The sequence below is a fragment of the Triticum aestivum genome, chromosome 2D (assembly GCF_018294505.1).
Source record: "Triticum aestivum cultivar Chinese Spring chromosome 2D, IWGSC CS RefSeq v2.1, whole genome shotgun sequence".
Taxonomy (NCBI): domain Eukaryota; kingdom Viridiplantae; phylum Streptophyta; class Magnoliopsida; order Poales; family Poaceae; genus Triticum; species Triticum aestivum.
Genome location: NC_057799.1, coordinates 11,673,252 through 11,693,114, shown reverse-complemented (window position 1 = coordinate 11,693,114; position 19,863 = coordinate 11,673,252).

Below are 19,863 nucleotides of genomic sequence, written 5' to 3'. Positions count from 1 at the left end.
AGCCCCGCCCATTGCACTGAGGCCTTCATGTTTTTTTTAAATGACGATTGTGGGAGCAGTACCTTTTTACATTGGAGGCGGTGGGCTCACAAAAAGCCCCCTGTAAAATTTGATCCAATTGCGAGGGATCGAAGGTACACCAACATGGCAGCCACTTTTCTCTACTCTCGAATCGGTTTTCTTAATCACATAAACAAGTTTATGACCTAAGTTCAATCACCTCCTCAGCTGTGGCCTAAAGTGTGCAATCATTTTAAGTTAATGGATTAATGGCGCATTTCACTTGAGATATTTTTATTAGTTGGTAAGCTTAGAGATGGATGGCATCTATCAGGTTATAGGGACCAGCCATAAACTAATTGGAGGGGATGGGTGAGGCATATAGTGGCTCACAAGTCAGGACCAACACAACATGTTTGCATGCTTGAGCAGTTAATCAGTGGATCACAGTAATGATAATACCAAATGTGTGTATGGAAAATACCAATGGGGAGTCCCGGCCTCTTTTTTCTCAGTCAAAGACGAAGTCATCGTGCAGCCAGTCTCAAGGCACTCCCAATGCAGAGCACATGTATGACAACCAAGTTTCAGAAAAGAAAAGGAAAGAAGATCGATGGACGAGCATCATTTGGACATCTACCTAGTACAGCTAGTTGGCAGGCAGGGGGGTAAAAAGGCGACACTGGTTTTTTTTGGTAAATTACCCTAACGTACAGAATTAAAAAGCCTAGCCCATGACATCCTGGCCTTGCCCCGAGCGGTTGTTGTGCCTTGCGATGGATCAGATCGATCGGTACCTCTCAGTCTCGCTGCTACGGGGGAGTCTACGGCAGATCCTATTTGACGCTCGCGAGCCTCGAGGTGCATCAACCGATTTTTTCTGTTTTTTTCCTTTTTGCCGGTTTTCTGGTTTTCACTGTTCTCTTTCTCTTTTTCTTTTTTGTTTGTGTTTCTTTTTTTTCTGTTTCCGCTTCTATTTCTTTCCTTTTTTCCCCTTTCCTTTTGTTTATCCTTTTTCGTTTTTATTTTTATCCTTTGTTCTCAAAAATGTTTGAAATTCCAAATTTGTACATGATTTCAAAAAAAATCACAGTTTTGAAATTTGGTTCACAGTTCAAAAAACTGTTCATTGTATATCACAAAATTATTCAACTGTATTTACATTTTGTTTAGCATATGTCACAAAAAGTTCAATGTGTAGTTAAAAATTGTTCAGCGTATATTACACAAAATGTTCAATGCATATTTAAAATTTGTTCATCGTATAGCACAAAAAAGTTCAATGTGTTTTAAATATTGTTCAGCGTTTATCAAAAAATAATAATGTGTAGTTAAAAGTTGTTCAACGTATATTACAAAACGTTCAATATATAGTTAACATTTGTTTATCCTTCATAAAAATAAATAAATGTTTGGAATTTCAAAATTGTATTCATCCTTTTAATAATTGTTCACGTTTAAAATATACGTTTTAGAACTTTGTTCTAGTTTTGAAATTTGTTCAAGAAAACATCATTCATTTTTTGAAGGAAGATTAAAAAACGGATCTGCCAGTGCAGATAGCACTTCAAGGCTGACGCTGTAACTTAACACATGCCCAGTGCCCAGATGCAGTGGAATGCAGCGCTGTTATTCCAGAGTTAGGTTGAGGGTTCTACTCCACCTTAGTACGCTGGTATGTTTTTTTTCGTTTTTATTAGCTTCGCTCGACTTCTAGGAATGGGGCCGGCCCCGCAGGCGTCAAAAGGATGACCCCCTTCGCTGAAGGGAGTCACCACATGGGCCGGCCCACGTACTGATTTTGGTTTGCTGCTGTTTCCTTGTTTCTTGCGGGGTTTTTTTTTCGTTATTCTTCTATGTTTTTGTTCCTTTTTTCCTTTCTTTTTTCTTTTACGTTTCCCTTTTTATTTCCTTTTTCTGTTCTTATTCTCTTTATTGCGTATTATATAAAAAGTTCACCAAGTATTACAAAAAAATCATCGTATTAAGAAAATGTTCATTGTATACCATGAAATAGTTCACCTTGCATTATAAAAATGTTCATCATGTATTACAAAAATGTTCATCGTGTATTACAAAAATGTTCATCATAGATTATGCAATTGTTCAACGTATTTTTAGAAAATATTCATTGTGTATTTAAATTTTGTTCATCGTATATTAAGACATTTGTTCAATGTATACTATAAAAATGTTCATTTTGAGTTCTTTTTGTTCAATATGTTTTGAAAAAAAGGTCACTGTAATTTAAGTTTTGTTCAACGTATATCACAAAAATGTTGAATGCAATTTTTAAGGATTTTGCCGCTGTACATTGTACTTTAAGGTTTGCGCTGCATTTATATCGTTCCACCTCGCTAGTTCGACTGGCTAGCCTCGCTAGAATCTTGTCTGGGGTCAGGGGTTCGATCCCACGCGATCGCTTCTTTTTGTTTCGAATTTTCCCTACCGCGTGATAATTGGGCCTGCCTGTGTGCGCGTCGCTTCAGCGAAGCCGCGACGACCGGACGCACGCGGGCGGCGTATAGGAGCTCCTGGAGTCTAGGTCTAGCGCTTCCGCGCTTACCGTGGCCGCCTGCTGCCGTTCTCTCAAGGCCGGCCCTGAGGGGGGGCAGGGGGGCGGCCGCCCCGGGCCCCCACTATGGAGGGGCCCCTAATTATGTATTGCATTAGCCTATAATTTCATGGGTGTAGTAAAAATAAGGTCATTAGGGCTGGCCCATAGCACAAGTAGTAGCAGCTCTCGTGCTGCAGCGTGAGGTCCATCTGGGGATCCTATACAACGCGTACCGCGCCCGCGAGCGCCGTGGCGCGTACCCCCCCCCCCCCCCCCTCGCCCGCTGCTGTTTCTATGGGTCGTCCCATTTCGGGGTTTAACCCCAACCGGTTTTGGGAAGGTTCTAGAACCTTCCCTGAACCGGGTTTTTATGTTTTACTTTTTCTTTTCTTCTTTTTTTCTTTTCTTCTTTTTTCTTTTTCTGTTTTTCTTTTCATTTTCTCTTTACTTTTATGTTTTCATTTTTATTCTTTTTTGAAATTTCCGAAAATCTATTGATTCACGATTTGTTTCTAAAATCTTTTTTTTATGATGAACATTTTTTCCAAAATTGTGGTTTTATTTTTACTAAATCGTTACCTTAAATCATGTACATTTTTTAAACTATTTTTTTAAATCATGAACAATTTTTTTAGAAATTTGTGAACATTCTATTAAGTCATGAACATGTTTTTCAAATCATGAAGATTTGTTTTGAAATAATGAACATTTTAAAATTAAAGACTACTTTTTCAAAATCATGAAAAAAATTCCAACTTCGTGAACATTTTTTTGAATCGTGAACATTTTTTCCAAATTCATGAACATTTTTCGAATTAGCGAACATTTGTTTGAATTTTTGAAATTATAACATTTTTTTAAGTTTGTGAACTTTTTTTTTACAAATTCGTGAACAGTTTTTGAATTCCAGAGCATTTTTCTATAATCATGGTTTACTTATTTTGTGAACAATTTTCAATTTCACAAACATTTTTTTGAAATCATGAACATTGTTTTAAATTCATGAACATTTTTTAAATTTGTGAACATTTTTTGCCAAATTCCTGAACAATTGTTGAATTACCGAGTATCTTTTTGGAAATCATGATTTAAAAAATCATGATTGTTTTATTCAAAATTAGCAACTTTTCTGAAATTTAGGACCTTTTGATATCCTGAATTATTGAAAAAAGAAAAAAAAGAAAAAAATAGAAAAAGGAAACATCCACAAAAAAAGCGGCGTCCCGGCCACACATGTGCCGGCCCAGAAGGGGAGCGGGGGGTGCGCGCCCGCTTCCGTCGCAGCGCGTTCTGCGCCCTATATGCGCTCCCAGGTACATCGCCGTAACTTACGCATCTACTACTCACGGGATCCACCCAGGAACCCACGGATGCATCGCCATCATGTATGCAGCAGCCGCCGCCTTTGCTCCTCCTCCTCACGCCCAGATTATGACAGATGAACCAAAGCTTGCTCTCAAGGAGGAGGCCCAGATCTCAAGGGACGGGTCGACGGGTGCGCGCCGGACATCAACGGCGGACCAGAGCTGTTGTGTGTCGTCTGTAGAGGTGAGTATTGCCGGCCGGTCGACATCGTCCCTTGTTCGTACAGAGTACAGTTAATCGTTCTAGTTCTTCAGTTTAATATTTATATCAACGAAAAAAATAGCACGCTATTAGGAAGGCAGACGTTACGTTATGGTAATTTCCGCCGCTACGGCGTTAATCGCGTAATTAGCGTGCTAAGCCACGCTATAATCGTTGTAACGAGCAACGTTTTCACGTGCAGACCATGCAAAGCTGATATAACCACAGCCCAGCAGGCCCCGCGGGCCAAAACCAACCCTCGGCCACTAACCGGCTAACCCTAGTTCTCACTTCTCATCCCCTTTCCAGTTCCCAGCCGAGATGAGCGGCGGCGGCGGCGGCGGCATCGTCTCGCGGTAGCGGCTTCGTCCTCCAGCTTGACTCCATCCTAGCACCAGCAGGGGCGATGCCAGCCGCACCGCTGGCAAGTCAGCCACCAGGTAATCTCGCTTCCACACCGTCGCATACCCACGTTCTCCCTCGTGCCATCTCCCTACTCTCCCCGTCTCCCGCTATGCCGCTGGTAAGAGCACCACCATAGGAACGCCGGCAAGAGCACGAACAAAGAAAAGTAGGATTCAGAAGGAGAACCCCTGTATATATCCATAAAAAGATGTTGATTTCCTAAATATGGTTTATGATTTTGACAAATTAACTGTGTATATCTGTGTGTAGCAGAGTTATCAGGCCACAAGTTTGGTCTGACTTGTAACAAACTAACAATACAGAGATGGGAAACATGCAGGGAGTACATCATAGTTTGATTCTTTCTTCTCTTTGAAAAGTGTAGCTAGTGTTGTACTCTGCACGAGTTCAAATATGTAAAAAGTTTTTAAAACGAAATTTTGATGTAAAGATATGAACCATTTAAATTGTCAAAAAGAATGAAAAGTGGTGGAGTTAGAGGAGCGAGGAGAGATAATATAGGCATGCATGTGTTGATGTAAGACATGCATGTGTCAATCTGTGCAAGAGAGAATGAAAAACCATGCACATAATCAAATCATGGTTAATCAGTGTGAGCGGTTTTTCCTGGGGCAAATTTAGTTAATCCAGCAACTTGCACCTGAGCTACCTGATACCAAATTGGTAGGAGCTATGGCCCTATCGGGTCTTGGCCGGAGATTGTAGGGGAAGGAGGGAGGCAGGTGAGGACGTGACCGCGGCGGTCGGCGTGCTGGCGCCGTCTCACGTGGGAGGAGAAGCGGCAACGATGGGAGAGGAGGCGGCTAGGTTAGGGTTCCGGCTCCCTAAGGAGCCGGGCAATAGATTATGTCTTATTGCTTAATTCCAAATGGGTGTCTTACAACTGTTTATATAATCTCGATGCTAATAAAAAGAAGATAACTTAGGCTAAGCCCCTAATTAGGCGCGCCCATTGGGCCTCCTCCGGCTATAAGTGACGCCGGTCATAACAGCAGCCCGCAGCAAACAGACAGTGTGAAGATCACAATGAGGAATGAAAAGCGCCATTGATGGACACACTTGTACATACTAACGATCTTCTTCCTCAGCGCCGACACACTGCGCAGCGCCACCTTCTGCACCTGCTTCCTCTGCTCCATGGCTTCCTGAAACAAAAATTTGCAGCATGGGTTTAGTTCGGAGTTCATTTTACACTAAGTATGATCACTACTTATGCATCGAAAATCCTTGAAACCAGTTTTGTCACATGAGTCCACTATATCTACCTATATGCAGTATTCTTTAATTTTCAAAATAAAATTCTCTTTTGTGTGCTCGTACCGCTCGCGAGGCGGTGAGGCGTGGCCAATATTTTCGATGCTAGATGTGTTATTCTCATGATGAGTGTTTATTCACTTGTCATTGCACGAGAGTAAGGCAAAGGTATTAGGGATGCTCAGTCCCGAAATGAAAAATGAATTTACTTTATGTTGTCAAATAATAAATTTCTTGGGAAGTGTTGGTATGGAGGGCACCCATGGATACGGTTAGCCATGGAAAGTGAAAGTATGGTGGAAAAAGGAATAAACTTCATTTCTGTTTGGGAACCGCCTATGATATATCTAGCATGAAAAGTGTTGCGATCTCTAAGTCGTTTTCGTTGATGGAAAAGTATGCCTCTCAAAATTGTTTTTATCTCTCAATTTTCGCTTTGAGCTCCGGCACCTCTACAAATCCCTACTTCCCTCTTCAAATGGCCTTTCTTTTACTTTATGCAATTTTTATTTTTAATTTGAGTCTCCATCTTCTTTTATAAAGCACCAACTAGGGGGCACTATGATCGTACTTGAGCATTGGGTGTAGTTAATATGCGAGTGTGTTTCATGAATGGATCAATGATTGAGCATGATGGGCTAGGGATAACTTATTTTAGCATTGATATTTTGAAAGACATGGTTGCTTGTTGATATGCTTGAGTATTTAAGTCTCATGTAAAAACTGGACTATTGCTTTGAACCATATAAAAGTCCAAATGTCCATGCTATAAATAAATATGATATGACATGTTAGGCAGCATTCCACATCAAAAATTCTGTTTTTATCATTTACCTACTCGAGGACGAGCATGAATTAAGCTTGGGGATGCTCATACGTCTCCAAGGTATCTATAATTTTTTATTGTTCCATGCTGTTATATTATCATTCTTAGATGTTTTATAATCATTTTATAGTCATTTTATATCATTTTTTAGTACTAACCTATTGACATAGTGCCAAGTGCCAGTTGTTGTTTTTTTGCATGTTTTTTACATTGCAGGAAATCAATATCAAATGGAGTCCAAGCACCGTGAAACTTTTTGGAGAATTTTTTATGGACTAGAACACCCAGGATGGGCCAAAGCAGCACCTGGGGGCGCCCCGAGGGGGGCACAACCCACCAGGGTGCGCCCTAGATCATAAATATTCCAAAACCCTTCAGGGCAGCCCTAGATCAGAAGTTCCGTGTAACGCCCACGATGCGGCTATATCTCCCACGTGTTGAGGCACGACTTAGAGGCATAACCGCATAGTGGTTTTGTCGCAAGAAGGGTCATCTTCACACAATCCCATGTAATGAACAAGAATGGGATAAAGAGTTCGCTTACAATCGCCACTTCACACAATACATAAATTATCATCATACATCATCCAAAATACAATCATATAGACCGACTACGGTCAAAATCCAGATGAAAATAAGACAACCCCAAATGCTAGATCCCCGATCGTCCCAACTGGGCTCCACTACTGATCATCAGGAAAAGACACATAGTAACGACCACGTTCCTCGTCGAACTCCCACTTGAGATCGACGCCATCATCTGCACTGGCATCGTCGGCACCTGCAACTGTTTTGGTAGAATCTGTGAGTCACGGGGACTCAGCAATCTCACACCCGCGAGATCAAGACTATTTAAGCTTGTAGGAAAGGGAGGTGCAAAGAGGTGGAGCTGCAGCGACAAAAGCATATATGGTGGCTAACTTGCGCAAATGAGAGCGATAAGAGAAGCAACGGAACGGACGTCATCTAGCAATGACCAAGAAGTGATCCTGAACACCTACTTACGTCAAACATAACACAGGCCGTGTTCACTTCCCGGACTCCGCCGAGAAGAGACCATCACGGCTACACACGCAGTTGATGTGTTTTAATTGGGTCAAGTGATAAGTTATCTACAACCAGACATTAACAAATTCCCATCTGCCTCATAACCGCGGGCACGGCTTTCGAAAGATAATACCCTGCAGGGGTGTCCCAACTTAGCCCATCATAAGCTCTCACGGTCAACGAAGGATAAACCTTCTCCCGGAAAGACCCGATCAGTCTCGGAATCCCGGTTTACAAGACATCTCGACAATGGTAAAACAAGACCAGCAAAGCCGCCCGAATGTGCCGACAAATCCCGATAGGAGCTACACATATCTCGTTCTCAGGGCACACCGGATGGGCAAGACGTCGGGTTGGCATAGACCCTGGTTGCCTAGGGGGCGCCGGACATCGCCCAGTTTGGGCCAGCATTCGAAGGAACACTGGTCCGGGGGTTAAAATAAGATGACCCTCGGGCTCGCGAAAACCCGGGGGGAAAGGCTTAGGCGGCGAATGGTAAAACCAAAGTTGGGCCTTGCTGGAGGAGTTTTATTCAAGGCGAACTGTCAAGGGGGTCCCATAAATCACCCGACCGTGTAAGGAACGCAAACTCAAGGAACATAATCCCGGTATAACAGTAACTAGGGCGGCAAGAGTGGAACAAAACACCAGGCATAAGGCCGAGCCTTCCACCCTTTACCAAAATATATAGATGCATTAATTAAATAAGAGATATTGTGATATCCCAACATATCCATGTTCCGACATGGAACAAACTTCAACTTCACCTGCAACTAGCAACGCTATAAGAAGGGCTGAGCAAAAGCGGTAACATAGCCAAACAACGGTTTGCTAGGAAAGGATGGTTAGGGCTGACATGGCTAAAATGGGAGACATGATATAGCAAGTGATAGGTAGCGGAGCATGACAATAGAGCGAACAACTAGCATAGCAAAGATAGAAGTGATTTCGAGGGGTGGTCATCTTGCCTGCAAGGTTCTCAGAGTTGTCGAAATCTTGATCCTCGTAAGCGTACTTGTCGTGGAATTGTCACGGCAGATGTCCTTGGGCTAGGACTTAGTCGTGGAGCCATCGCAACTAGGAAGCTTGAAGGGGTTATGCGGGACAAGGAACACGAGGGTTTATACTGGTTCGGCCCCTTACGGTGAAGGTAAAAGCCTATGTCCAGTTCGAGGTGTTATTGATTAGGGTTACGATCGCCAGGGAGCTAAACAGCTATGCCCGGCTCTCGATGAGATTGTTGTCGCCCTTGAACCGCTGCCGGGTCCTTCCTTTATATAGGGAAGCTGACGCCCAGCAGCCCTTAGAGTCCCGGCCGGCTCATAAGAGCGTCCGGCTCGGACTCTAACAATACTTGCCTTACACTACAAGTCTACTATAACAATGATTGTAACTACGGGCTTTAAGCCATATCCGGGTCTCAGCCCACCTCCGGCCCATTATCTTGAAATTTGGCTCCGGGCTTCTGGTAACGACCCTACGAGTAACCCGGCCCCTCCTGGCGGGTGACTCTAAGGTCTATATCCTCAACATTAGGCCCCAGATTGATTTGAGCCGGCTCGTGTCAATCTTCAACTCTACCAACAGAAAAAATCTCCGGCTTACCACTCGTGTGAAGGCCATAACCCGGAGTGACGTCATCCTCTGGATTCCGGATAATCCGCCGTGACGTCATCCTCCATTAAGTCCTCTTTTTACTCCGCCAGATCCGCAACGGATCTTTGCTTTTACTGTCGTTCCGAAAATCGAGGCGTCGTGGGGGGGAGATAACCACGCCGTGGTCTCCTTGAATCTCGCGCCCACTTATGACTCTGCCTTATAAATAGGCCGGCCCAACGCTCTCTTCTCACGCTCTCCTTCTTCCTCCTCGCGTCGTCGCTCTTCTGCCCGAGCTCTGCCACTGCCGCCGCCGTCGCGCCCCTGGTCTTCATCAACCCGGCCGCTGCATCACCCTGACTCGGACCAGATAACGGCGGCGACTTCCGCTCTTCCTCGACTCCGGTGAGTCTTCTCCGTCTTGCTAGAACAGACCTGTGGTAGGGTTCCTTCAGTTCTTCGTGTTCGTCACCACTGCCCACAAACTCGGTAGTCCTTGTTGCCACTGTAGTTAGTTGATCTTTAACCTTGCGTAGAACCATTGCGGTAGATGTTTGAGACCCATTTCATCTGCAAGAAACCCTCTTTTTGCTGCATAAGAACCGTGTTCAACCTCAAGAACTTCTCCTGCCTCTGTTTTTAGGTCTAGAAAATTTTCTCTGCTCCGACCATTTTGATCCAAAAAAGTTACGGTAGTATGTGAAACCTGTTTTACCACACTTAGTAAAAACTGCAACCATTGAATCTCGGCGGCTTACATGTCCGGCTTAAAGAAAACACGCGCCGTAGAACTTTCCGGTTTAAGGAGAACCATGCTCTGTAGACTCTTCCGGCTTAACTGTAGTAAACCGTAGATGACCAACTTATTCTGAATGCTCCTACAGCTTAGATAACCCACCATATCTGAATACATATCATTAGTCCCCTTCATAAGCCGCCACCTTAGTTTGAACAATAGATCTCCGGCTTATAATTGACCCGGATACCTTTCTCTTTATTATAGACCACCAACCTTCACCATGCCTCCCAAGGCTCCCATCACTTGCAACTGGATGAGATCCAACGTCACTGACGAGACCCTGGCCAACTTCATTAAGTCCGGATATCTACCCAAGAAGGAAGTGATGTCCTACCGTGCCCCTGATCCGTCAGAAGAAAGACCACAGCCGAGGGACGGGGAGGAAGTGATCTTTGCAGACCATATGAGCCGGGGCTTCGCACCGCCCGGCTCAAAATTCTTCCGGGACGTGCTCAACTTCTTTGACCTTCGGCCTCAGGATATAGGACCCAATTCCATATCCAACATCTGCAACTTCCAAGTCTTTTGTGAAGTATATCTTGGAGAAGAGCCGAGTCTGCTGCTCTTCAGAGAGCTGTTTTATTTGAACCGCCAAAATGAGTGTGCCAACGGGCCAAGTCTAGAGTTAGGCGGCATCTCCATCCAGCGACGTAGGGACTGTCTGTTCCCTTACGCAGAGCCGCCGAGCCATCCTAAGGACTGGAATATGACTTGGTTCTACTGCCAAGATACGTCCCCGACTGACGAGAATCCGCTGCCCGGCTTTCGCCCAATGCGCCTGGAGCCGACTCATCCACTATCCGATAAACTGACTGCCGCAGAACGCCAGCCTCTGCTTCCAACGATCAATAAGATCAAGGCCCTGCTAGGCAACGGTCTGAACGGAATTGATCTAGTCCGGGTCTGGATCTCATGGCGGGTGATCCCGTTGAGCCGCCGCCCCGGCTTAATGTGTGAGTACACCGGGCGAAAGGATGACCCGCAGAGGCACAGTCGCAATGATCTTCCAGAAGACGTTGCTGAAGAAGAGACCAAGGCTCTGTTAAACGAGAGCCTGGCAGACTGTGGAAGGACCGGGCTAGCCCCGTTCTGCAAGACCAATCCAGCCCCAGCGGTAAGCCGCTGACTTTAACCTTTCAACTTCTTTTGTATGTCACCTTGCTCTGAACCATTTTAGGAATTCATTACTGTATTTCTCAGGCTGATGATAAATTCTGGCGGGTCAAGTATGACCATGAAGCGGCCAAGAAGGCCAGGAAGGCGAAAAAAGCCGCCAAGAAAGCCGCCCCTCGCAAGAAGGGAAGCAGACCCACTGCTTCGGAGCTAATGCAGTTAAGCGACAGCTCCGAGTCAGAGGTAACCCTTAAACCTTTTAAATTCTTGCTGTATATGTTGTCTGATGCTGTCCGCCTTATCAACACTTGCTTATTGACAGGATGACACCGGCGCCAGTAACCCGGTGGTTGAAGAGGTAACATCACTTTCTCCCGGCTCGGAGCCCTTACCACAGCTGAAAGTCCGAAGGGTAACCCGGAAAGTAAGCTTTTCCCATCCATTAGCTCATCAAGACCCTCAATTTCTTTTGAAGCAGCAGGTTCACGAGAGCCGGCGTCACACCCGGGCCCGCAAGGACACCGACCTCTCCGCCGGGTTACCCGACGCAACAAGGAAGCGTCGCACTGAGGTTTTTTCTCACCTGTACCCTTTTCATCCGTTGGCGGGTGTCATCCGTCAGCCACTCAACTCTTCTGACTCCAATTACCAGGAGACCTCCCCCTCTTCGGGTGACTCTATGCAGTCAAGTCTGCCGGCCTTCAAGACTGCCCCCGGGTAATAACAATCTCCTTCCATTATCTGTCTGTATTTACTCTTTGTATGCCTAACACTTCTGCCTTTTCAGTGCCCAGGCAAAGCTCATCAAAAGAGCAAAGAAGACCCGGTCAACCGGAGTGCCGGACTTGCCTGAGCCGGAGGCGACGGCTCAAGAGCCGCCAGCTGCCTCTGCCCCCGAAGCCACCATTCCAATGGACACGGCGCCTGAAGTCCCTGCTCCGACTACCAAGACAACGACCGAAGCAGCGGCTAACCCGGAGGCCTCCGGCTCAACCCCTCCAGCAGACGACCCGGACGTGGTGATCACCCGGACGGAATACGTTGAGCCGGGGAGACCGACCGCGTTGGCCAAGTGCTCCGCAAAGGGGGAGTTGCTGCAGCCCCACCGGGTGAATCTGGACCTCTCCAGCTACACCGACTTGAGCATTGGAGAGCTCGTCTCTGGCTACATCAACCAGGTTCACAAGAGCCGGGACGCCGAAATCGCCATGGTCAACCAGATCCACCAAAAATCTGAGGTATCCTTCTGATGTCTACTTACTTTCTGCATAGTGACCCTTGTCATGCTAGCCCACAAGTCTAGGACTTATACTTGAATATGTTGTAGACTTAGATTCCGGCTTACTCAAGTGAACCGGCAGTACATAGATAGATACGTTCAATATGCATTAGCCCCCAAGTGCCAAGTGTCTTTGCTTGGAAAGCGCTTGGGACTTATATAATGACTGCTAATAACCCGGAAATATATGCAGGCTGTTAGCAAAAAATTAGAGTCGGACCTTGCGGATCTTAAGAGCCGGCTGAAGGCACAAGAGATGGAGACCCGGAAGGCAAACGCCAAGTTTGTCTCCAGCATCGCCGTTCAGGAGAAACTGAAGACCGAATTTGATGCTGAGCGGAAGGCCTGGGCTGAGGAGAAAGCCGCACTGGTAACCCGGGCGGAACAGGCGGAGAAGGCACTTGCTGAAAAAACCGCCGAGCTCTCAGCCTAAAGCGCCAGGTGTCCCAAATGGTAGCCGCCATCTTCGGTAAGTCGCCTCACCGGTTTTCATCCATGTTAGAATGTTTACATCTCCTAATTCATCCTTGTCACCGGGTCATCTGATGTTGCTAAACAGGTTCCAGAAGCGCCAACCTGAACCAGAGCGTGGTCACCAAGTTAAAGGCCGTGTACACCCTGGTGGAACAGCTCTACACCGGGTCACAGCGGGTCTTAGCTGTGGTGGCCCTATCGAATGAAGTGCCGACTCATCTGGCCGAAGTCCTGCGCCGGCTCGCAGTTCTGCCGCAGCGGATCCAGGAGCTACGACGAGCATCCGCGAGATCCGGAGCAATCGCCGCGCTGAGCCGGGCCAAAGCATTCTTGCCGGAGCTAGACCCGACAGACATCGCCCTGGGTTACCCCAGCCTGAAAGAAGACGGCTCAGTGTTCGACCAGAAGGATTTCGCAGCGTGTGTGAAGGCTGTGCGCCCGGTGGCCACCATCATCGGGAACGACACCGACTTATCCAAGTATCAGCCGGGATACAACGCGGAGAATCAGAGGATTCCAACCCCTCGCTATGAAGCTATCAATCTGATTCCTCCGGCTCGCCAGCACACCTTCGCCCCGGAGATTAACCCGGCCGGGTTAATCGACGAAGAAGCCCAGTTCGAAGCTCTCCGCGGCATCGACTGGAAGTCGTCAACCTTCGAAGTCTTAGGATCAACCGGAGCAGAAGACGAGCCGGGGACTTCAACCCAGCAGGCATCATAAAGCGGCTGGCGGTTCACCGAACAACGCTCCAACCTTGAGACTTGAGGAATTTTGTAATAGACTAGATGCAACATTTTATCTCTGTCGTGCCATCGTGCACGTAATGAATGCTGAAAACCCTTGAAATTATCCTTTTAGTGTTCTTCGGGTCATAATTATCCCTTTGTCCTGCTCAACCTTAAAAGGTTCCTTTAAGTATCTGCATAGAAAGGCAAATCACAAGTCGCAAGGTGGCTTACCGCCCTGAGAATCAGGCGTTTGAGATGGATAACCCGAAACACGAACCAAAAAAACTGGTCCTTAACTATATTCTGAACATAGCCGTGATAACACACTTAACGGCTTGTAAGCATACTTCCGGTTTAAATAACCCGGGTAGCACGGTGGGTACCTTAATTCTAATTTACTTGCCTCGATGACATCCATGATGTTCAATTAACAAGATAAACCAAAATTAAACCGGCAAATGAGACCCGGCCATGCACACTTTGTCATAATTAGAGTAAACTTGTGATAAATCAGAACTTAGGGGCTTCTAGTTCGAATACGACCAGAGACCCGGCCCAAAGGGGTTAAGCTAAGATTCGGACACGATCATATAGCCCCCAGTGGGTGTGGCGATGCCAATCAAGAGGGTACCGACAGCTATGTTCTCTTTGGTTCGAATACGACCCATGTTTGAACAGGAAGCCCCCAAGTGATTCTTAAAATTGTTTAACGACGCTGATTCGAATACGATCTACGTCGGTTCTCAGAGGGGTTAAACTATGGTTCAAATATGACCAAAGGCAACCTCCCAATGAGCTCGGCACTTTGCCAATCAAATGGGTATCGACAGCTATGTTCTCTTTGGTTCGAATACGACCCATGTGTGAACAGGAAGCCCCCAAGTGACTTTACTGCTTACAGCTAGATTCGAAGATGATCATAAGCCGGATCTTCTGTAAGTCAGCATGTAAAAAACAACACACATATTTGGAAGAGAGCAAAGGACAGAGGTCCTGCTTTATTGCTTTATCATAATATATACATGGCTGAGATAAATATGTACACCACAAGAGCCGGTAGCTCAAGTGTAGTAAGGCCGAAGCTGAGCTATATTCCACGGCCGACGGGTCTCCTCCTCAGATTTACGCGAATCTTTATGTTCCCGCACATCAATGAGGTAATATGACCCGTTGTGCAAGTTTTTACTGACCACAAAGGGCCCTTCCCAAGGTGGGGATAACTTGTGTGCATCTGTTTGATCCTGGATGAGCCGGAGCACAAGGTCGCCTTCCTGGAAGACCCGGGATTTGACCCGGCGGCTATGATAACGGCGCAGGTCTTGTTGGTAAATCGCTGAACGGGCTGCTGCCACATCACGCTGTTCGTCCAACAAGTCCAGAGCATCTTGGCGCGCCTGTTCATTATCCGTCTCAACATAAGCCGCCACACGAGGTGAATCGTGACGGATGTCGCTGGGGAGGACTGCTTCTGCTCCATAAACCATGAAGAAAGGCGTGAAGCCTGTAGACCTGTTAGGAGTAGTGTTGATGCTCCATAAGACGGAGGGCAATTCCTCCACCCAACAACCCGGCGTCCGTTGCAAAGGGACCAAAAGCCGGGGTTTGATGCCCTTCAGAATCTCCTGGTTAGCTCTCTCAGCTTGACCATTGGATTGGGGATGAGCCACTGAGGAAACATCAAGTCGGATATGTTCTCGTTGACAAAACTCTTCCATAGCACCCTTGGATAGATTGGTGCCATTGTCAGTTATGATGCTGTGCGGAAAGCCGAAGCGGAAAATCACCTTTTTCATAAATTGAACCGCCGTAGCTGCATCGCACTTGCTAACTGGCTCAGCCTCCACCCACTTCGTGAATTTGTCAACTGCCACCAAGAGGTGGGTCTTCTTATCCTTGGACCGTTTAAAAGGCCCAACCATATCAAGCCCCCAGACCGCAAAGGGCCAAGTGATTGGGATCATCCTCAACTCCTGAGCCGGCACATGAGCCCGTCGTGAGAACCTTTGGCAGCCATCACATTTTCTGACCAAGTCCTCTGCATCAGCGTGAGCCGTCAGCCAATAAACCATGACGGAGATTTTGAACCGGCATGATGGCCACAATCCCCTTCATGGATCTCGCGCAAGATCTCTTGACCTTCCTCGGGGGAGATACAACGCTGAAATGCCCCTGAAACACTGCGATGATGCAACTCGCCGTCGATAACAATCATTGACTTAGCCCGCCGGGTTATTTGCCTGGCCAAAGTTTCATCCTCAGGCAATTCTCCCCGGGTTATATAAGCCAGATATGGCATTGTCCAGTCTGGTATGACATGAAGAGCCGCCACCAGTCGTGCCTCCGGGTCAGGGATAGCCAAGTCCTCCTCTGTGGGCAACTTAACCGAAGGGTTATACAGGACATCTAGGAAAGTGTTAGGCGGCACCGGCTTTCGCTGAGAGCCTAGCCGGCTGAGAGCATCAGCCGCCTCGTTCTTCCTGCAATCAATGTGCTCCACTTGGTATCCCTGAAAGTGCCCAGCAATGGCATCAACCTCGCGGCGATAAGCCGCCATTAGAGGATCCTTAGAATCCCAGGTGCCTGATACTTGTTGAGCCACCAAGTCTGAGTCACCAAAGCACCTCACCCGGCTTAAGCTCATCTCCTTAGCCACCCGAAGACCGTGGAGCAAAGCCTCGTATTCAGCCGCATTGTTAGTGCAAGGAAACATCAACCGTAGCACATAATGGAATTTGTCACCTTTAGGGGAAGCCAAGACAACACCAGCCCCCGAGCCCTCCAGCTGCCTGGACCCATCAAAGTGAACAGTCCAATAAGTGTTATCCGGCTTTTGCTCGGGCACTTGTGACTCTGTCCAATCATTGATGAAATCCACCAAGGCCTGAGACTTAACAGCAGTGCGTGGCACATATTTGAGGCCATGAGGTCCAAGTTCTATAGCCCACTTAGCAATTCGCCCTGTAGCCTCTCTGTTTTGGATAATATCACCGAGAGGGGCGGAACTGACCACAGTGATGGGATGACCCTGAAAATAATGCTTAAGCTTCCGGCTCGCCATAAACACCCCATATACGAGCTTCTGCCAATGCGGGTACCGCTGCTTGGACTCAATGAGCACCTCACTGACATAATAAACCGGCCGCTGAACCGGATGCTCCTTACCCGCCTCCTTGCGCTCCACCACAATAGCCACGCTGACGGCTCGTGCGTTTGCCGCCACATACAGTAGCAAGGGCTCCTTATCAACCGGAGCAGCAAGGACGGGGGGCTCTGCCAGTTGCTTTTTCAAATCCTCAAAAGCGGTATTAGCTGCATCATTCCAGACAAAGTTGTCAGTTTTCCTCATCAACTGATATAAGGGCATAGCCTTCTCACCCAAACGGCTTATAAACCGGCTTAAAGCAGCGATGCGACCCGCCAAGCGCTGAACGTCATTTACACACGCCGGCCTAGCCAGGGAAGTGATGGCCTTGATCTTCTCCGGGTTAGCCTCAATGCCTCTGTCAGAAACCAAGAAGCCCAATAGTTTGCCTGCAGGAACAACATTAAGAGTGTGCTCAGCGAGTTCTCTAGGTACACCTGGCATGTCAGAAGGTTTCCACGCGAAGATGTCCCTATTCTCACGGATGAACTCGATGAGCGCGCTTTCCTATTTCGGGTCCAGATTTGCACTGATGCTAAACTGCTGAGACGAGTCTCCTGGAACAAAATCAACAAGCTTAGTCTCATCAGCTGATTTAAATTTCATCGCCGGCTCATTCTCCGTGGTTGGCTTTTTCAGAGAGGTCATATCCGTTGGATCAACATTGTCTTTGTAAAACTTCAACTCCTCTGTTGCACAGACAGACTCTGCATAAGCTGCATCCCCTTCCTCACACTCGAGAGCCACTTTCCGGCTGCCGTGAACCGTGATGGTCCCATTGTGACCCAGCATCTTGAGCTGTAAGTACACATAACACGGCCGTGCCATGAACTTGGCGTAAGCCGGCCGTCCAAATATAGCATGGTATGGACTTCTTATCTTGACCACCTCAAAGGTCAACTTCTCCATCCTGTAGTTGTTCTCATCACCAAAAGCCACTTCCAATTCGATCTTGCCGACTGGATAAGCCGACTTACCGGGTACCACACCGTGGAAGATGGTGTTTGACTGACTGAGGTTCTTATCAACCAACCCCATACGGCGAAAAGTCTCATAATAGAGGATGTTGATGCTGCTGCCTCCATCCATGAGTACCTTTGTGAACTTATAGCCTCCCACCTGAGGAGCCACCACCAAGGCCAAGTGGCCCGGGTTATCCACCCGGGGAGGGTGATCCTCCCTGCTCCACACTATAGGCTGCTCGGACCACCGCAAGTAGCGTGGAACTGCCGGTTCAACAGCATTCACAGTCCTCTTGTGAAGCTTCTGATCTCGTTTGCACAAACTAGTGGTAAACACATGATACTGTCCACCGCTGAGCTGCCTTGGGTTGGTCTGATAACCCCCCTGCTGCTGTTGATGACCCTGACTAGACTGTTGATTAAAGCCCCCTTGACCGTTCTGAGGACCGGAATTTGAGCCGCCCCCCGGGCCATGAAAGCCGCCAGCGCCTAAGCCGCCGGCACCTCAGCCGCCGCCCGGGCCATTGTAGTTTTTAAAGGCCTTCATGATGGCACAATCCTTCCATAGATGAGTCGCTGGCTTCTCTCTAGAGCCGTGTCTCGGACAAGGTTCATTCAACAGTTGCTCCAGAGAAGGTCCTGACCCGCCGCCTCGGGGAGGGGGTCTCCCCTTGCGTCGCTAGTTGTTACCTTGGGTGTTGGCTACGAACTCCAGGCTGCCATCGGCCTTGCGCTTGCCTCCTCCTTGATTCCCCGGGTTAAACTGAGGACCCTTGCCATTGCCATTCTTCTTTCCCTTCCCTGTCCTTTCATCATCTGAAGGGGGATCCTTGGTACCATCAGAATCGGCGTACTTGACAAGAGCCGCCATTAGTGTACCCATATCAGTGCAGTCCCGTTTAAGCCGCCCAAGTTTCATCTTTAGGGGCACAAAGCGACAGTTTTGTTCCAACATTAAGACTGCAGAACCGGCATCCATCTTATCCGATGAATGTATGATCTCCTTGACCCGGCGAACCCAATGGGTCGTGGATTCACCCTCCTGCTGCTTACAGTTAGTCAAATCCACAATTGACATAGACTGCCTACAGGTATCTTTGAAGTTTTGAATGAACCGGGCTTTCAGCTCGGCCCAAGACCCAATGGAGTTCGGTGGCAGCCCTTTCAACCACGTGCGGGCAGTTCCATCTAACATCATGGTGAAATATTTGGCCATGGCCGCCTCACTGACCTCTAGCAATTCCATAGCCATCTCATAGCTCTCAATCCAGGCTGCAGGCTGTAAGTCTGCTGTATAGTTAGGCACCTTCCTAGGGCCCTTGAAGTCCTTAGGTAGACGTTCATTACGGATGGCTGGCACCAAACAAGGGACACCCCCGGTTCTGGTAGAAATACCCACATCAACGGAAGTCGTTGGATACGCCGGGGGGGTCTGGTAAACCGTCAATTGAGGCGCCTGCTCCGCCTCTTGTCGTGCTTGGGCTGCTGCGTAAAAGGCTCCATTATGAACCGGGCCATGGTCAGGGGGCGGATCATGGCGTCGGACATTACTTGAGCCGGTTGCTGAGACCATGTGCCGGCTGTAACTCGGGCTCTGGCCTGGACGAGGGGTCGAGTGGATCCTGTCCCGGCTGTAGGAGTACGCCTCTTGCTGTGCCAGAGCCGTCTGCAGGAGTTCCCTAACCCGGCGGGTTTCGATGGCCGCCGGAGAGTCGCCGTCCGCGGGGAGAGCCGCCAGTCGTGCTGCCGCCGCCACCATGTTCTCCAGCGGGTTATCATAATGCCCCGGGGGTATTGGCACATACTGAGGCGGGGGAGGGGGCACCTGGGGAGGCCCCATCACCCGTGGCTGAATAAGGGGTCCCGACCCGGGCGCAGTGACCCCTGGCAGGTTACTAGACCCTGCACCCGGCGTGTTGAAGAGATTGCGTGGATCGTAAACCGGTGGGAGTCGAGATTGGTCCTTCTGATGCCTCCTTCTCATGACCTCATTGGCCGCGTTCTGATCCATCGTGAGTTGGAAGGACTGCGGTTGAATCAGCTGAGTCCGGGCGTCGAGAGCCGCCCGCTCCGCAGCCAACCTGATCCCTT